This window comes from Ambystoma mexicanum, chromosome 3q (genome assembly GCF_040938575.1).
Source record: "Ambystoma mexicanum isolate Mex_15411 chromosome 3q, UKY_AmexF1_1, whole genome shotgun sequence".
NCBI classification, from domain to species: domain Eukaryota; kingdom Metazoa; phylum Chordata; class Amphibia; order Caudata; family Ambystomatidae; genus Ambystoma; species Ambystoma mexicanum.
The window spans coordinates 797,692,144-797,711,063 of NC_090926.1; the positions used below are offsets into that span (position 1 = coordinate 797,692,144).

Here is an 18,920-nt window from a genome sequence, read left to right on the forward strand (position 1 = left end):
TTAAGCGTAGTTTCAGTAGCAGTTGAGTGGCTAAGACTAGGTAGGCTAGATGCAACTATCATGCTAGGTACAGTTTCAGTAGCAGTTTGAAAAGACCAAATACAGGCAAGCTAGGTGCAACTATCAGGCAAGGTACAGGGCTAGGTACAGTAGCAATTTGAAATGACCATAAACAGGCAGGCTAGATGCAACTATCATGCTAGGTTCAGTTTCAGTAGCGGTTTGAAATGGCCAAAAACAGGCAGGCTAGATGCAACTATCAGGCTAGGTGATATCTAGCAGAGTGTGGCAAAACTTGGTACTGTTTGGCTATAGGAGATTTCAGTCACAGTATGGGCATCAATTTCGATTGGCAGGCTCACATTGGCAGACATTGCATTAATAATCAGCAATATACGATCAGGTAATGTAATCATGTAACAGTAACTTAACGTTCATGTGCTTGAATAGTACTAGGAAATATAGTCACTTGAAGGTGGCTGTGTGATGGGGTAGAAATACAGGGCGTAAATGGAATGTACCTTAAGTTTCTGATCTGAGTTCAGGACCAGTTGTGCAGGGGTTCTGGCAAGGGGCAAGATAAGGCAAGGACAGGCTAGGACAGGAAGTAGTGTTTGTTCCTCCGCCCTCGTTCCGATGCCGGCTCACGCCTCCCGGCTCCGGATTGGTTATTTCTGGTAGAGCAGGGCCAATCGGAGGGGTTCGTGGGCAGCCAGGCTGTGGGTGGACATCAGGAAGTGTAGACCGGGGGCTGGGTGGCCATCTTGGAGTGGTTTGAGCCCATGTGCAATCGACTGCATGCACGGTAAATAATTAGCTCAAATGCTGATTTCGCGAGCACAATAAGGTAGCTGAGCGTGCACACAACGTCGTGCTGCAAAGCCACGCTTGTAGGTGGTAAGAAGCGTTGCAGGAGATGTCGACGGCAATCTTATGTGCAAATATGGTCGGGGTTACTGCTACTGCTACTGTGTTTCGTTCCTGATCGCGGTTAGTCACTTAATTGACCGCGTACCTTAGCCTTGCCTTCTAAGGCTGCTCTTGTTTTCTTCAGACTCCTTTTCTGAGTCTTCCTTTGTTCGTAAGGTCCGGGGTGGGGACCTTTTTCCACGCATTTATTCTTGGCGTGGAGGCACTTTGCGGACCTTTTTACACAAATTTATTTTTGGCATGGAGGCACATTTGCATTCTGGGAAGCCATCTTCAAATACTCATGGAGGCTTCCTGAAACCGCCGTCATCTATTCACGGAGACTTCATCAACCGACTTCCGCAATTCCTGTCACGGAGGTGTCCTGTCCTTGCCAGAAGTCAGGTGAAAACTTCCTTAGCGCTTGCTCGCTGCTGTGTTTCTCCAGACGCATAAAACATTCAATTATTGTTTTAAAACTTCCAAGTTACGGGAGTTGGACTTTCTGAACAATTCTCATTGCTCTTCTTGCCAAACTGATCCACTTGCTGAGCACTCATCGAGTACTGTATCCCAGATGGGATTAATTTGCTTTCTAGTATTATTTCAAGGGTGAATAAAGCACTGCAGACGAGAGTGAAGAAATTGTTTGTTTTGAGCATTTACAGAGATGCCAGGATTATGTTGTGTCATACTTTGTGCACAGAACTAAAAGACGCTATCCAGAGTGCAGGTACCCGACACTAGTTCGGCCCTCGTTCCGTTCGGGATTAGTTTCCTACTAACTTCCCCTTTCCTTGTTGTTGTCTTTTGATGGATTATTATCCGGAGCTCCACAGTTCACCTCGCCATTCAGCAAACTACTCTTACAAGGTTAATGTGGAAACTAGTTGAATTATAAGAGGTCAGCTGAATTAGATGATTTACTTACCTTATTGTTTTCTAATACACAGATTGGAGAGTGTGCTTAGTTACTCGCCCTTTCAATGGATTCCTCCCTCTGGCAGTGTCTATTTCATCGGGCAGTGGGTGTAATCAATGGAAAGGGTTCTTCCTTGAGGATTCTTCAGTGAAGTTTAAGAAGAAAGAATCTGGATCAAGATCAAGATCATTCCTCTGTTCAACCTGGGCTGGTCCTTTGACGGATTCAGTCTTTTCAGCCATATTCTGGGCAAGGCGAAGGGACGGACTTCCTTCTGAGCTGTGGAATCTTTCGACTCATTGTGAGCCTCATTTATACTAGGCAATGCATTAGATCCTGGTGGTGATACAACTTCAGACTCTATAGTTGTATCACCACCCAACAGACGATCATGTGAAATGGTTGGAACCCCCCTTGGTTCATAGCTGAAGAACTCGTACTAATGATGTTTGATGTCTTTTTTCCTTAGCCCAACTTTGCGATTTCTTTGGAGAAAATTGGGGCCAGTCTTAGCGGGGTCTTGGGCACTTCATTTAAATTGTTCGTTTGCAGATCGACGCTGATTTCACCAGCAGTGGGTTTACCCACATTTTTTGACAATTGAGGGATTTCACTTTCCGGACTTGGGGTTCCAATTTATAAAAAGGGGGCCGCTCTGATCCTTCAAACTACCTACCTATTGCTCTGTTAGACGCTTCCTCAAATTTTTTTGGAACAAGCTTTACGACTGGGGCCTACCAGGGAGACCTTAATTAACTTCCACTCCTCCACTCTGAAACCACAATACAGGTAAGACTGAACAGTGAGGGGATAGTGGACACTCTGTTTGAAAAATTCGTGGGACTGCGGCAGAGCTGTGTCCTCGCCTGAGCACTGTTGAATTCATACCTGTCCGACCTTCCTGAGTACATGTTCTCTGTAAATTCTTTTCCACCCAAAATAGGTCACTTTCATGTGCAGTCATTGCTATTTGTGGACTACTTTCTCTAGTTCGAGGAGACTCAAATTGGGCTTCTTTGCAATTTCAAAGAGCTAAATCTGTACTTAAAGGAAAATAATCTCAAATTAAACATAGCAAACTCACTAGTCATGGTGATCTTAGGGCTCCAGGCCAAAACTGAACATTTCACTTGATCAATTGACAGTACTAAATTAACTTTGGGTCACAGACTAACTTACTTAGGTTACTTGATTAGAACGAACAGTGGATTTGTGGACTTGGAAATGAGAATTGGGTAAAACCTGGCGCCTTTCCTGGCAGAAATGCACAGGATCTATGCTAGGTTTTATGGATTCTCAATGTTACCTTTGATGTACTACATGTGAAAGGTGTTGCCCTCCTTGCTTGATGGTCTTGAATTATATCTGATAGAGTGGGATACATTTCAAGTGTTGCAAGTTACAATTTGGAAGAGACAGTTGGGATGTCCTGCTTCCATTACTTTTATTCGGTTCCATGTGTTAATATCCCAGCAAAAATATCAGCATACAAAAATATCGCCATATTTTTGTGGCGATATTAAGGCATGGAACCTGCGGGGGACACCCCCGCAACCCCTGCATTATTTTTAAAGGAGCGGGGGACACCCCTTCAACCCCCGCTCCAAAAAATCCCCCAAAAATATTGCCTAAGGCCGTTCCAGACGACCATATATACTGCAATATTATTGGTGGGGATAATAGGTAGTGATACCTTTTTATTCCAGTCAAGCACGAACTACATTTGCAATCCTGGAAGTAATTTATTCTGTGGAAAAATTTGAAATTTTTTGGGAAGAAAGTAGATCCTCCTTCTGGCTCTTTATTCGTGGACTTAAAACCTTGATACTTCCAAACAGTTGTTTGCTCTTAATAGATGTATATCGACTGTGCACACATTGTATCGGATTTCAATCTACAGAAGGACCCAGTCATTGATAACCCAGATGCTTTGAAAAGGAAGGTTGAAATATTGGAATTGAGCAGGTACCAAGAGCCCATTGTCAAATAAGAACTCTTGCGATAATAAGGAAAGATCCATTATTCTTTTAATGCACTACTTAAATATTTATGTAAATTACCTGGTCCTTCTTATCGCATTCATATGCGATTCAGATTTAACCTTTTGGTACTGTGATGAATCGGATTGTGTTATCACTCCTTTCCCTTAGGTAGCCTCTCCTAATTTGGCCAGGATGATGGCAGCCACTTCCTGATCCTGTCCCTGGGGATGGCTGTACGGGGGAGGATCACGTGAGGAGAGGTGACCCTCGGGGAGGGGGGGCAGTCATCATCAGGTGAGACATGGTATCCCCCTTTCCCTTCTAGGGATGACCCCTCTGTTCCTCATGCCTTGATGGCCTGTTATAACAATTCCCTTCAATGACCCGCAAGACTTGCTGATGGCATCTTTCAAATTCCTGTGATCAAAAGAATGACAAGAATTGATTTTCAAACCCATATATATGACGCCTTTGCAAATACTGGGACGAAGAAGAGGAATGGAGTAATAAGGATCACTAGAGCATGGACGCCAACACTGCACTCTAGTCATTGGAAAGAGGCACGCATTGACGGGACTTTTAAAACCCCTGACAGCTGAAGGAAGAGGGAGAGAAGCCGACCAGAGCATGCAGCTCCCATCAGGTGGAGAGAAGGCCCGGGAAGAGCATTGCTGCAGGTGAGCTCGGGCGGAGAACAGGAAGCCAGAGAAGTGCTGCCAGAATGGGGATTGCGGTACCCTGTACACCAGAGAACCAGAGGTCAGGCAATATAAGGCCAGAGACAGCGCAGGACTGTCAGAGGAGACCAACCTGATAAGTGGCGAAGCAGGAGCGAGGTGCTGCACTAGTCCATTGGTGAGCAGTATCCAAGCAGCACGAAGGACACTGAAGCGACCCCAGCAAACCGATGAGCCCAGAGGAGGTGGGATGCCGGAGCACTTAAATTTTGATACCGCACAGCCTAGAATGCCTTAAAGGAGTGGATTGAGAGAGTGAGAAACATTTCACAAGTGGAAAGTAAAGTACAAGCTAACCAATAGAAGTTTAAGGACTCAACACGTGGGCTGTGCAAGTCTGGGACCAGCGCCTAAAGGGAACTGCATTATAAAAGGAACTGCATAAGAAAGTCCTGGCAGTAGAGTATACCAGGCAAAGCCAATTATGTGAATTAACTGTATATCATAAAAGGAGACTCCTAAGGAAGACTCTTAGACATAGGACTTTTTCAACTGCATTGAATGTGGAAAAGAACATGGCAGGAGGGTATACCAGGTGTCTTGCGTGTCTGGGACCCGCATTTAATTGTGTGGTGTTTTTGAAAGGAGAATCTCAAAGAAGATCGATGACTTTAGGTTTTGAGTAATACTGAATGTTATAAAAAGCCTGGGAAATTGAGTCATTTCTCCTGCAGTGAATTGTGACACCAGCAAGAGGAAGTTATCTTTTTGGGCTACTAAGAAGTTGCTTCTTTGAACATTTGTTTTGCTGTGAAGAAAACTGGTTAAGGGAGTCATTCCTTGGAACTGTGAACATTATCTGCTTTGGTTGGAGTTATACCTTTTTGTTGAACTTGAACATTGTGTGCAGCTTTAACATCAAAGATGTATCCTTCACCTCTGAGTTACTTTCTTGAATGCAAGGGCTAGGATAGGATTTCGGACACAGGACATTTTTGCTCGTGAGAGGACTAGTGTTCTATTTTTAAGAGGCGAGGTGGGGGAAGTGCAGTCTTGCATCCCCCAATTCACTTTGCCTAATACACCCCTTATCAGAAACCCAACATCCCCAAACACAGAGTGTCTTTGTCAACCCGTTCACGAAAACAGATGCGGCTGCTAAGTGAATGCAGTCTGACATGGAAAGAAGGGAAGCAGGAGCGACTGTGACCAAGAGAGATTTAGCCTAAAGCAGGGGTGCACAACTGATTTTGACAGAGGGCCGAAAGTACCTTACATGATGGCTATAGTGGGCCGAAAAGTAAATGTGGGTGGGGCGGTAGGCACGGCGGGGCGTGGCAGGAGGCATTTTCAACCCCCAATTTTTATTAAACACATCGAAAAAGAATACGTTGTTGAGGTGTAACGATTTTTATTTGTGTTTCAAACTTAATTTTGTACTACACATTTTCCATTGTCATCATTTATTTCTATTTAGTTATCGCATATCGTCTGTTTAATTAAATTATATATATTTTATTGACCCTTGATTGGACATTCCGTTATTTTGGACTGCTATACTTTGCTGTTTGGGTTGCCCAAGAGGAGTATGCCCTGCGTTGAGTCAGGTTTCCACAAAAAGTAAAAGATGAACATCTCCTAACTGTGCCTGTTTTAGCTTTATTATTGGGATCACTCTTGGAGTGCGACACTATGCCCCATGGCCCCCACCCCCAACCAAACACCCTACCCCATAGCCCCCACTCCTCAACCAAACACTATGCCCCATGGCTCCAACCCCTCAACCAAACACTATGCCCTATGGCCCCCACTCCCCAACCAAACACTGCCCTATGGCCTCCACTCCCACACCAAACACCATGCCCCATGGCACCCACCCCTCAAGCAAACACTATGCCCCATGGCTCCCACCCCCAACCAAACCCTATGCCTCATGGCCCCCACTCCTCAACCAAACACTATGCCTCATGGCCCCCACCCCCAGCAAAACACTATGCCCAATGGCCCCCACCCCTCAACCAAACACTATTCCCCATGGCTCCTACCCCTCAACCAAACACTATGTCCCATGGCTCCCACCTGCAACCAAACAATATGCCCCATGGCCCCCACCCCCAACCAAACACTATGCCCAATGGCTCCTACCCCTCAACCAAACACTATGCCCAATGGCCCCCAACCAAACACTATGCCCCATGGCCCCCACTCCCCAACCAAACACTATGCTTCATGGCCCCCACCCCTCAACCAAACGCCATGCCCCATGGCCCCCAGCCGTCAACCAAACACTATGCCCCCCACTCACCAACCAAACACTATGCCCATTGGCCCCCCACTCCCCAACCAAACACTATGCCTCATGGCCCCCACCCCTCAACCAAACACTATGCCCCATGACACCCACCCATCATCCAAACACTATGCCCCATGGTTCCCACTCCCAACCAAACACTATGCCCCATTGGCTCCCACCCCCAACCAAACACTATGCCCCATGGCCCCCACCCCATGCACCCATACGGACCCAAACCCCCCACCCCCCAACTCAGCACACAAACTCACAAGCATACACCAATACACTATGCACCCATACAGACCCGCACCCCCCACCCCAGCACACAAACTCACAAGCATATACCAATACACTATGCATCCATACAGATCTCAACATACACTGCACAGACATACAAATACAAACACCCATACAGACCCGACACACCCCCCACCCCCATCTCGGCATACACTGCACAGACATACTAATACAAACTCCCATACAGACCCGACACACACCCCCATCTCAGCATTCACTGCACAGACATACCAATACAAACACCCATACAGACCCGACACACCCCCGACCCCTGCATCTCAACATAAATACAAAAACAAAAAACACAGTCAGGACAGACCTGAGAGACACACACAAACATACAGCCCCCCCACCCCATGTACTTACCAGACATGCTGGAATGCTGGCGAGGCTTCCGGCACTACGGCTGGCGTGGGAGTGGCAAGGCTGAAATACCTTCCGGCATCAAGCTGTACTGGTCACACCAGCCGTAGTGCTGGCACTCCATTGGTGCAGCACACACGCACTACGTGGCTCGTATGAGCGACATGGTGCATGTGCACTGAACCAATGAGGGCCAGTGTTTTGTCCGGCCCGGAAGGCAATACACCCGGGCCCCCCTGGATGGGAGGCCCGGGGCCGTAAGCTGGGAGGTGGGAGGTTTGTGCGAGGTCCGGTGGGGCAGCACATTTCAGGTGCTGCCCCACTTAGCTTGCACATGGTGGGGGCGGGCAGCTGGGTCCCCGAGACAAAGGGGACCCAGACTGCGTGTTGCCAGTGCAGGAAAGCGAGGTGAGGGGGGCAAGTGACAACAGGTAGTCCCTGCCCCCTGTCACCTCGCTCCACTTCAAAGGTCCCCCCTTCCCATCCTGGCGGATGCGGAGCAGGGACCTTTGAAGTTCAAAGAGGGGCCACCTTGCCCCCAGGCAGAATTTTGCTTTTATCTGGCGGGGGCAAGGTAGCCCATCTCATTCTTTCTCCCCGCCATCTCGCTGACAGCAGCAAGACAGCTGCAGGGAGAAGCACCATTACTTTATCCGTGCACTAGAAGCAGGCCTTCAGAGAGCACCATCCCCCGAGGAATAGCAGAGAATGGCAGATTCACCGCATTCAGGCATACCAAAGTCCATGTTGGCCACGCTTTGCAGCAGGTGCACAAGCCTCCAAACTTGTGTTTCTCTTCGCCCACTTGATCATGCCCTGGTTAATTACAACACACAGTTCATGCTCTGCTGATTAGTTATATTTAACACACATTTTAAAATCCTGTCAAATCCTGTCAACGATCATCTTAGAAAAATTCCCAGAAGAGGGCACTGCACTGATTGTTTACCACCATAGAATACTAGAGATCCAAAATACTAACTTTTGGGGGGGAATCATGGCTGAACTACGACAGGGAGTTCAGGAAGGAGATGCAGAGATTCCCTGATCTAGGCTGGGAAGAGGAAGCACCCAAACTTTCCTCTTCCAGCTCGTCTTCGGTTCTTTCGTTCCAGTGGTCGACTCTGCCTTCCAAGCCAAGAGACTCGACTTTTAAACAGTTTTCTCCCATTCATTCCAGCCTACCTGCCACTCACCCAGCAGGGTGGCTGTCCTTGCCGCACAGTCAGCCAGCCAATCACACCAGAGTGAATTTGGGTCTCCTAGGAGACTAAGCACAGGGAGTTTCAGGCACCTCCCTCACTTCCTGCCCACACTAGACACTCTGGCACCAGAGGCGGTCTTCAGTCCTGACGCCCGGCGAAAGGCGTAGAAAAAAGGGACCAAACCTAGTTTGGCACGCAAAGACAAACTCTAGAAGGACCTTTCCAAAACGAAATGGTGAAAAAAGATCAGGATCTGTTTAAACAAAGGAGGCTCAGACGCCATCTTGTAAGAAAATGGCTCCTGCGATTTTTTTTTTTGCTACCCGTGTTCGCGGTCGGCAAAAATCCTATTAGTTTGTTGTAAAACCACAGCCACCAGCCATTTCGATAGGAAAGGGTAGCATTTGACTGGGATACTAGGTAACCCCTCCAGCATTCTATTGGAAGATAGTGTGTGCCGGGTCTAGGAATCTAAAAAGACTAGTAAAGCCAATGTAACTTTACATTCTCTGGGTAACAGTAGTTTATCCCAGAGAAGGTGTTTAAACCTTGGGACAGCCTAAAGGCTTGCCTGTGTCACTGCACGGAGGGTGCTGTGTGACACACATGAAAAGATGATGCCTATGGAGGTACCTTAAAACTCCATAATCAAAGAACAGACATCAAAATACATGAAAGAGTGGGGAAAAAAGGCTCACACTCTTTCCATGTAAAAAAATAAAGTCCTCAAAATCCAGCAAAGTTGCTGGGGGGGTCTCTAAGGTGAAGGGAATTAGCACATGTATGAAAATTCTCCCGAACACTGGGCTCAGTGCTCAATGCACTACTCGGCTTCATTAATGCCTCCATCACATAAAGGTAATTCCCAGACACCCTCAAGTCTGGTCTCATGCAACCTGTTTTGAAAAAACAACCCTATGACTTGACCAACTACCGGCCCATTGCGAACCTCCTGTTTATTGGAAAAATCTTGGGAAAAGTAGTCGCTGCACCAAGCAGTCACTGATTTACCAGAATAAATCAACTACACCTCCTAGATGTCTATCAATCTGGGCTCCGCCCCAAGTCTATGCGGCCACCAACCAGGTGGAAGATGATGCTCTCCAAATCATAGGTAAGGGTGCCTCGTGCCTCCTCGTCCTCCTTGACCTCTGGGCTGCCTTTGACAGTCGGCCACTGTATCCTCCTCTCCCCCCTCGCTGACTGGATGGGATTCTCTGGCATTGCCCTGAATTGGTTAACCTACTACCTCTCAGGCACACACCAGGCTGTACAGATGAATATGTTGTCTTCGAACTGTCTCTCAAGTTTCCTGCAGAGTCCCCAAGACTCCATCCTCTCACATCTCCTTTTTAACCTTTACATGGAGCCTCTGTGCACACTCCTCAAAGGTCCTGATATAGCCATCCACCAATATGTGGTCGATACTCAGTTGCCCATGAGAATAAAAAGCCTACAGGACATCAGTCATCTCTGCAGTTAGTTACATATCATCCAGTCCTGGATGTCGGCTGCCTACCTCAAACTTAACTCAGCCAAGACCGAATTTGTCCTCATCAGCCTCCCCCCCCACTAAACAACGTGTCCAACAATGGCTCAGTGATGTGCTCCTAGAAGGTTTTAACCTGCAACTCTCGGATTTAGAAAGGTCCTTCGGCTTCACCATTGACAGCAGCTTGTCCTTCCAGAAACATATAGCCAACAAGGTCCAAACAGCCTAGCTCCAAATCTCCACCCTTTGCATAATCAATCCGGTCATACCCTCCTGATAGGGCTCTCAGACGCTCACTTGGCACCCCTAAAAGCTGTCCATGTCTTATTATGGAGGTGCAGAAATTTGGTAAAATCACTCCCTTCCTACGCAAACTACATTGGCTTCCTCACCAGGCCAGGACAGTCTACAGAGCAGTCAAAAGTGGCACACCAGTGTACCTGGCAGCTAAGCTCCATATATCTGGTGGCATACGCTCCTTGTGTAGCACGTTGACCAACAAGCACAAATCACAACTAGTTAGCAAAGAGACGACACACAAACAATCCTTTTCTTGTCACGGATTCATCCTCTGGAACATGATCCCAGTATAGACCCTGACTGCTCCCACAATTCATCAATTATGCAAATATCTCAAAACATGGCTTATTCAAAAGCAAGTGACCATGGACTAACCCCAACGGATGCACAGAACTCAGCTCTCAGTACTGCACTACTAAGATGCCAGCCAAAGCGATGGCCGCCCTGTGCAGTCCTCTACTGCTCTCAAGCTAGGTCTGTACTTTAAACAATAAAATAATCTTGATGCCGGACTTTGCAGTAATCACTGTTAGCATCAGTTAAGCACAAGTTCAGGAATAAGTAATGAGAAGAGATAGTATCCACAGCTGCAATCTGTTTGTGAAATCTGTTTGCACTCAGTCTCTTCCTCCATATCTGAGGAATATAATATATGTCTTTGGATGCAAAAAAGCATACTTTCCCTATTTTAAAGCACTCAGTGGCTTGCTAAAAAGGTTCCCACTCTATGTACATGCCTGCTTAAAGGCTAGTGCACTCTATCGTGTCTCCTGACATTTAACTGGGTTTCTGGCATGCATCTGTACATACACACAGACACCCATGCAGAGGCACTCTGACGGACTCATTCTCAATGTGTTCTCTTTCGCTTTCTCACCCACTGTCTTGTGCACACACACTCAACCGTCTCCCTCTCCTCTGTACTTTGCTCCATTCTCATTCCCCCTACAGCAAGCACGTTTCTTCCTCCAGGAAGAGTATGCAGTGGTTAAAAATAAAGGACACTGGAACATGCAGGCTCTCTGGCACCCCCGAGGCGCAAATTAGCTGGATTTACGCATCCTACTGACATTTTCATTTGTTTATTTGTGACGCGCCAGTCAGCCCACGGGCATGAAGGTGCAAAATAAATACGCTTGGGTCGCAACACTAAGAGACAAGAAAGGGAAAACGGAGAAATCCCGGAGAGCTATTCAAACAGAGGCAGTCAGTTGAAAAGGCAGGTTTTTGAGGCTTTCTTAAACAATGACAAATCCGGGTTAGGTCTAAGAGCGGTCATTCCAAAGACCTGCTGCTTTGACTGCAAAGGATCTACCAAAACCCCTTGAGCATTTCCATGTCGGACCCTGGATCAACCCTATGCCCGAGGAGCGCAGGGATCTGGCAGGCCGATAAGGGAGGGCCATGGATTTAAGATAATCAGGAATTGAGCCAAAAAGACAGCAGTGGACCAAGTGGCTGCTTTGAAAGCAATCCTTTCCTTAATAGGTAACCAGTGCAGTCTTCTCCTGTGGTCGGAGATATGAGACCTTTTGTGGACATTAGTCACATTTATAACCGCATTATTCTGTATTACCTGGCATCTTGATATGCTGGATAAAGAAGCGCCAATGAGAAAGGAATTGCAGTAGTCTAATCTCGATAATATGGTGGCTCTAGCAATTGTGGCACAGTTGCTCTCAGATGTATAAGGGCGGATGTACTTTTGGAGGTGGTAACTGCATGAGAGTTTTACGTAGGATGTGTGAGCATCTGAGCTTAAACAAGCTTCCATATGAACCCCTAAGGCTTTAATTTTTCGTTGGATCTTGATTTTATTGTCTTTTAGCCAGAAACTGCTGTACTCTGCGCACCGTGTATCCCTATCTTGGTTGGTAACCAAAAATCATAAATTCAGTGTTAGTTCCACTTAGGCACAGCCAATTCACAGCTATCCACTTATCAATGTGATCGTAAATGTTGGATAGATTTTTAGCATCAGTGTCGTAATTCTCGGAGAGTTCCAGGACAATCTGGCTGTCGGCATAGTTCGTAAAAATGACACCCACCATGTCGAGGAGAGTGCAGAGAGAGCTGATATAGAGATTGAACAACAGAGGGGAGATGGAAGCCCCTTGGGGCACATCACAGCGAATGGGAGCTGAGGGCAAAAAGCAGCCCCCCACTGAATTCTAGATTCCCAATTGGAAAGAAAGGATTGGAACCAGTTTTCCGCCTTGTTGGAGCAGAGGCCTGTGTCTTTTAGGCAGCAGAGGAGGTGGCCGTGATCAATAAGATCGAAAGCCGCAGAGAGATCTAATAAAACCAACATTCCAGCCTTTCCTTTGTCCATGATCCCCAGCATTTGAGTTTGCAAGTCAATCATAGTTATTTATTATTATTATTATAGCTATCTCAGTACTGAAAGCGGGGCAGAAAATCGATTCTCAATTATATTGGGTTCTGTTGGTCTCCACAAAGGCCTAAAGCTGGGAGGTGGCACAGTTGTCGAGTTTTTGTAAGAGGAATTGGCAATTCGTGATGGGTGTCAAGTTGCTCGGTTGCCTAGGATTGATGTTTGGTTTGGACAGGTTGTTTAGGATGTTGGTGATTTCGTTATTGAACTCCGGCATAGAGTTGGGAGGTCTATAGATGAGAACGAAATTGATGCAATCATTCTAGGTAGGGGTCATTTTAACGTGCAAGATTGTGCAGCCTGTACAGGAAGTAGGGGTTGGAAAAAGACCTAAGTCAGCTTTTGCGATTATGGCCACTCCACCGCCGTAACCAGAACTGCAGTTTGCCCCATAGAAGGAGAAACTTGTAGGGACAGCTAGGTCAATAGAGGATCCACTGGAATCCTGAATCCAAGTTTCCGTAAACAAAGAATATCTAGGTTGTTTTCGATTATCATGTCATGAAGGTCGCGAGCGTGACTAATCGGGGATCTTGTATTGAGTAGTGCGATATTGCTTTTCTGTGTTCTCAAGAGGCTTAGGAGTGCAGGATGGTGCGGTGACAAGGGGCCTCATTACGACCCGGGTGGTAAGTGAATAACGATGCCGGTAATGGATTACCGGCATCGCTTGCTGCTCCGCACGATTATGACATGCCAACCCGCTATTAGCGGCACCGTAATTAATGGTGCCGCTAATAGCGGCAGGAGCGCGGGCATGGCGTAAACAGGTTCCCCTGTTTATGCCATGCCGCAAATACTGCCATGGCACAAACAGGGGAACATCACAAGTCAGGCAGACATGCAAATAACGCCCTACTGAAGCCCGAAAAGTACCTTACCGGCATGGAGCAAATACCGGCATCGCGGACCACCCCTAAACGGCCATGTGCAGTGTTCCCAACTGTCACAGGAGCACACAATCAGCACAGGTGGAGGCAATATAGACTGGGCCAGCACAAAAGGAGCACACCCCACCCCTTCATACACCCAGTCACACACCAAAATCATTCCAATACTACTAGCAATGCTGGGGCTGGAGGACATGATTGCAGTGGAACTCCAGCAACAACAACAACAACAACAGGCAGCACAGAGGAGACGCAGGAGGAGAAGGAGGGTAAGGCAGGCACAGCATGCCCCACCAGTGCGGCCAGTGGCACCGTGCAGGCAGCCCCCAATCCCTCGCATCAGAGCCAGTCCATTCAACCTAACCCCTGAGCAGATTCACACTCTGTACCATCTGGACCGGGACACCTTCACCACCATTGTGGACATGATACATGCCGACATTGCCAGCCTGATTGAAATACGCACCGCCATCCCACCCCTACTGAAGGTAGCATCTGTGCTCCACTTCCTGGTCGCAGGCACCTACCAGCACACAGTGGGGCACATGCATGACATATCACAACCATTATTCTCACGTATGGTGAACCAAGTGCTTGATGCCCTCCTGAAGCACACAGGCGACCACATTTACCTACCACGGACAGCCCAGGAGATCTCCAACACCAAAGTTGGCTTCCATTCACTGGCCGGCATCCCTGGTTGCATTGGTGCCATCGACTGCGCCCATGTGGAATTGGTGGTCCCACATGCCATGGAGGTAGTGTATCTCAACCGTAAGCTATACCACTCCATCAATGTGCAAATGGTATGTGACTCAAACAAGATAATCACACATTGTTTTGCCAGATTCCCCAGATCAACCCATGATTCAATGTTCCTGCGGAACTCAACGATACCACGCTACACGGAGCGACATGCGGGGCAGAGATTCTGGCTTCTCGGTGAGTTGCATGTTAGGCTCATGGAACTGCGATGTGGGTAGGTGATTGGGGGAGAGATGCATACTTCACCTGGCTGAGATGGGGGGGAGAGATGCATACTTCACCTGGCTGAGATGTGGGGGGGAGAGATGCATACTTCATCTGGCTGATAAGTGGGGGGAGAGATGCATACTTCACCTGGCTGAGATGGGGGGGGGGAGATGCATACTTCACCTGGCTGAGATGGGGGGGGAGAGATGCATACTTCACCTGGCTGAGATGGGGGTGGGGGGAAGAGATACATACTTCACCTGGCTGAGAGTGCCTGGGAGAATGGACCATGCTCATAACCCAAAGCAGGCCAGACTGGACCCCAAAATGCAAGACGTAAGCTGCCCTACCATGAAAATGTTGCAGTGTTGCAACCATCCCATATCCATCAACATGTGGACTGTACATAATTAGACCGTATACCCCACAACACAATGCAGCTACAAGCAATTAGTATGGCCAATGCACAGCACCAAATACCATCAACAGAAAGGACAGTCCTCCATTACTGCGTACAAAGGAGTCACATGAGGGCCAAATACATTAAAACACCACTACACTAACAAAGAGGTCCACCAAAACTGCCTGTCACCATCTGTCGTGCATAGTGAGAACATCATGAGGCTGCCATCAACAGTGACAGGATGAAAGCATAGAAATGACTGCACATCAGCCAGATCATGGGAACAACCAGCACCAGCGTGGACTAACACAGTGCATGATCACTCACAAGGAATAGGACACCCTGCACCCACTAGACGATGGCACGCACACCTGTCCATTGGAGGAATACACACTTAGCAGTCACATCGTGTGTCTGTATTCATGCATGGATATGTGGTAGCGAACAGTAAATCAATGCATGCTATGGTGTCATTGATACAGGTCCCATATGATGTGATGACTTACACATACACCTTGTTGCCCACATGCAGGTGATGCAGGCTATCCCTTGAAGAGGTGGCTCCTTACCCCAGTCCGGAACCTGCAGAACAGGCACGAGGAGTACTACAATCGTGCGCATACACGTAACCGTGTGGTGATTGAGCAGACATTTGGCCTCTTAAAGGCACGATTTTGCTGCCTCAGCAGGTCTGGTGGGGCACTCCTGTACGGCCCTGAGAAGGTGGCCAAGATCGTCATGGCATGTGTCATGCTACACAATATGTGCATCAGACGGAATTTGCCTCTGCCCCCTGACGCTGAACTGCAACCACCTGACGATGAGGATGAGGAGGGTGGAGATGGGGCTGCACTTCAGGGAGGCAGCGATGCACAGGAGGGACATACCATGCGTCAGACTCTGATCAACCAATGTTTCTAGCACACATGGACGGGGAGTGTGACATGGAGGTGGCACTCAGGGCACTGGGTGTATCAGGGACATGGACACTGTAGACTGTTCAACAATAAAACACACATACACAATAAGCAATGTCCGCACATGTGAATTAACATTTCCCAACAGGTGTATTAAAGAAATATAACAAAGTGCACAAGCCCTCCACCCCACACACCCTCTCCCCCTCCCCCATTAATCCCCCCCACAAACCCTCTTCCCCCTTTCTCTCCCCCCTTGACTTCCCCACACATGGTATGCCTGGCTGTACCTACATTCCTCCCCCTCTTCCAGCACCAGGTGCACCCCTGTCTGATCTGCGCAGGTTCCTGCCACACCTACGCACGGGCTGGTCCTAGTTGAGCTGGCATTAGATGTCCCAGATTGTCCTGGCAACTGTGGTGGACGCATGGCCTGCATTGCTGCCACCATTTCGGAGAGGACCTGCCGCACTGCTGCCAATTCGGCGCAAATGTCCTTCGAGGTGGTCTCGATTGCTGTTTTCAGGGATGCAGCACATTCCCTAATGTCATCCTTTGCCCTGCCACATTCCTGGATATGCTGCGTCAACAGCCCTGTCAGCTCCTCCTGGCGCTTCTGAAAAGCCTGATCCCCTCTTGGCTGGTTGGAACAGTGGTGGATGTGTGAGGGGTTTCAAACTGTGTTTCCTCATCATGCACAGTTGGCGTGGGGCTAAAACTGCTGGGCCATGAATCCCCAGGAGACAGCCCTTGCATGCTGCATGGGGAGAGTTGTGGTGAATTCAGGGGGGCTTTGCCGATAGTTGCGCCATGCGCCTGAACATCTGCCTCATCGTCCGAAATGGCTGCTGTGGCAGCTGTCTCTCCCACTGTGCTCCTTGCAGCCGATGCTGTGCCTTCTGCCACTGGCTCCTGGGTGCTGGTGGCTGGTGTGGGTGCTGTTGCGGGGGCCGTAGTGCACATTGGTGCTGTGGCCTCTGGGGTTTTCTTGACCTTCCGCAGTGGTGCAGGTTGGCCTGTACCCCTTGAAGTCGAGGGGCGGTGTTCTCCCTCCTTGCCCCTGGCCTTCTTTTGTGGTGTGGCATCATCCTCCCTAGTGTCCTCCTCACCACTGTCTGAATGCGTGCCTGTGGGGGACCAATAGAGGGAGAGGGTTAGTGATGGGTCTACAGGCATCAGGCATGCATTGGGGTGGCTGCATTCATATGGAATGGCAGTTGATTGACATTGGGTGAGTGACATATGGGTTGCTTGGCTTTTGGGTGGGTGATGCATGGAAGTGTCTGGGTTGTAACACATATGGGGTGCATTATGCATGTGGACAAGATGATGCTGTGCACTACATGTAGGCAGTCTTGTACATATGTGTCTGGTGGACCCTGCTCTACATCATTGCACTGTCAGTTCAGGTGGACATCATCGTGTTGGTATTGGCATTGTTTCATTTGGGACACCTACCTGCATCGGCCGATGACGGGGCTCCTCGCTACATGTCCACCACTCCCTCAATTGCCTCCGTCCCTATGGTACTGGCACAGATCGCCTCCCATGGTTGCAACTTGATGGGGGAGTCCGCACCTCCGCCTGTCGCCATCCCCAGGTTGCGGTTGGTGGAGGGGATGCTCCGCACGCGTAAATGCAGATCGTCCCAGCGCTTACGTACATCTTTGGGAGTGCGGGCTGTGGTGCCAACGGCACTTACTTTCTGGGCAACCTGCGCCCAGATCTGTTTCTTGCGCTGGACTGCAGGGCGGGACATGTCGGAGGAGAACACAACATCTGCATGTTCCTGCAGCGCCTCCGCCAGCATGGTCAACTCCTCACGGGAGGCGCGCTCCTTGCGCAGGCGATCTGTGGTTTTTTTAACAGCTTTCGGCATGGTGAGATGCAGCAGGTAGTGTTGGAGGTGTGGTAGAGTTCTGGGGGTCAGATGGCTCCTGGTTGTGGTGGATGGCAATGGATTGTGTTTTTAAAGATGGGCGTCGTGCTCTTTCCCGTTCCTGTGCGATGACGCTACTTCCGGGTCCGCCTATTAGCAGTGACTACTAATAGCGGTTTCCGCTAATAGAGGTCACCGCTAATGCCGATGGCTTGGATGCCAGTGGAGCTATTTGCACTACGCTCGATGCCGGAAAGGGAGATTTTTCGCACTTTTACAGCATGGCGATGGGGTCATTACCGGCATGGCGCAAAGCTCGTGCCCGCGTACTCATAATAGGCCGCTTTTAGCGGTCTATTGCCAGCACGGACACGGTAGTTGCTCCATGCCGGTAATGACTGGTACTTACCGCCCGGGTTGTAATGAGGCCCAAGGGGTGAGTCCAAAGGTGGAGAGGCAATGGCAACTGCAAGGGTCAGTTGTTTCATACTTCGAAAAGGACGAACACCATGGGGAGTGGAACTTGTGTTCATGGAATCCTGGGCCGGTAGGTTAGAAATATGCTCAGGAATCAGTGGAGGGGGTTCCTGAGGAACCAAAAGCTCTTGGTTAAGAGCTGCACTCTTCAATGAAAGGGAAGCTCCATCTAACAGTGCTTTATCGTCATGTGAGAGATTGGCCGGAAGGGGGGCCTGTAAACTGTCTAGTTTGGTTAATTTTAGTTTATTGATGAATGCTAGATGGTTAGCTTGCAATGCCGCAAGAGATAAGGGTAATCCAGAGGGGTTGCCCATACTGAATGTGATTGAAAGGCACGAAGATGAGATGAAACACTTTAGATTAAAAGGATCCTAGTTAGATCTTACTTGTGCGGCGTGGGGGGCCCCGTCGCACCATGAGCGCCGTTGACCGGACAAGACCGGCTAGTTGCTGAAGCGCTGGCGCTGAAGTTCCAGTAAATAACATCCTAGGTATTGTGGGTGATGTAGTTTGAGAGCAGGAGCTATGTACTCTTGCAGTCAAC

The 18,920-nt window shown here is 48.6% G+C and overlaps 1 protein-coding gene across 1 annotated transcript in view; it reads left to right on the plus strand.

Annotated features, from left to right (window-relative positions):
- ACSF2 (acyl-CoA synthetase family member 2) overlaps nucleotides 1–18,920 on the plus strand; it is a 1,184,899-nt gene that overhangs the window by 476,731 nt on the left and 689,248 nt on the right. The gene's annotated exons all lie outside the window — the stretch shown is intronic.